Source organism: Habropoda laboriosa, unplaced genomic scaffold (assembly GCF_001263275.1).
Source record: "Habropoda laboriosa isolate 0110345459 unplaced genomic scaffold, ASM126327v1 scaffold300, whole genome shotgun sequence".
Taxonomy (NCBI): Eukaryota; Metazoa; Arthropoda; class Insecta; order Hymenoptera; family Apidae; genus Habropoda; species Habropoda laboriosa.
In genome coordinates this window covers 294,425-296,065 of record NW_017100458.1, presented here as the reverse complement: position 1 = coordinate 296,065, position 1,641 = coordinate 294,425, and positions in this window count along the sequence as shown.

Below are 1,641 nucleotides of genomic sequence, written 5' to 3'. Positions count from 1 at the left end.
AAAAATCGATTACTCTGTAGGAGAACGTAAGTGTATTTTGATATAGTGCACGATGCCGTGTGTGTATGTGTCTGCATGAGTGCATATATGCGCGCAAAAGTCTCTGTATGAGTGTAAATCTGACACGAAACAATTCTACGTGTGTGTGTCTGTCCGGCCTCAATCGTCGGGCATACGCAGAGAAGAAGAAAACAGGAAAAAAAAAAAAAGAAAAAAAGGAAAACGAATTTTACATTTGTAAATGTCGTTGAGTTGTCGGTACGTCTGTTTTAATTTTTATCGTGCTTATTTCTTAGCTAGAATATCGTGCAGGCAGTTACTTTTCCGTCGAGACGAGTGTCACACTCGCGGTGCGTCATTTGCAGAAAATTTCCAATTAAAACGTTCCACACGCAATTTCACAGAAATCTTACGCGTTAATATAATTACAAAATCTGCGGGATCTCGCAGGAACACGTCTCTTCTGTACCGATTATCGAAATCTACACGCGTGCAGTGTTCCACGCTAAACTCGAATAACCAAAACGAACGAAAAAAGTAGAAATCACAGAAATGAAGAGACAAGTATTTCCGAATTTTCGTTTCAACGTGTATTTCGCGGAATACTAAACTCTCTTTCGGCAAATGATACCGCGGTGTGTACGGTTCGTCTAAAACAAAAAAAAAAAAAAAACAAAAACAAAACACAATTCCTCCTGGAAGATGTAACACGCGTCTCAGTCAAGACTGTAAATAGCAAATAGCCAGGCGTTCGATGGACCTCCACCTTAAGGTTCCCGTACACTACTCCCGACGTTTAAGTGCCTAATGAAAAAAAAAGCAAGAAATGAAAAACAGAAAAAAAAAATAATAAGAAAACCGGTAAGGTATAAAATAAAAGCGTCTACCCTCCTCGAACCTTCGTTGTCTAGTTTCTAGAAGTGGGTAAGATACTATTTTGACGGCTGGACGCCAAATCACCGCGAGATAGATATATTATATGTACTTTCAAAGGGCTAAACAATACTGTTTTTAAGAGTACTGCAACCATACACAAACACACACACACACACACACACACACGAACAAAGTACACTTTTCTCGTCGTCGTAGAATCCCAGAGTCTTTAAGAACACTCTAAATAATAATAATAATAATAGTAACGCTACTAGTAGTGAAGAAGAACGTATAGGAGAGAACAAAAAAGAAAAAAAAAAACGGAAAGAAGCATATAAAAAAAGAGTATATTTACGAGACGTCGATGTTTAAGAGAAATAAGAAATAAAAAGATGTTACACAGGAGGATTATAACTACGGAAATAGTTGTGACGAATGTGGAAAGAAAGGAAACACACACACACACACACACACACATACACAATAGTCATTCCCACTTTGATGAATTAATATACGTATATACATATATGAATATATATTGACTATGTATATATATGTTATACATATGTATGTAAAAGACGAGAAAAAAAAAAAAATAGTATTTTATCTGACTGCTAGTTTCACGTAACACAATGGACGCAAAATGGTCGTTCAATACACACTCTCAGCAGATCTCAAAGCGCTCCGACGAAACGAACAACGGATCGTTTTACTTTTTTATTTCCGGCTCTCGCGATCACTAAACTTGGTTGGTTGTGCGAAGGG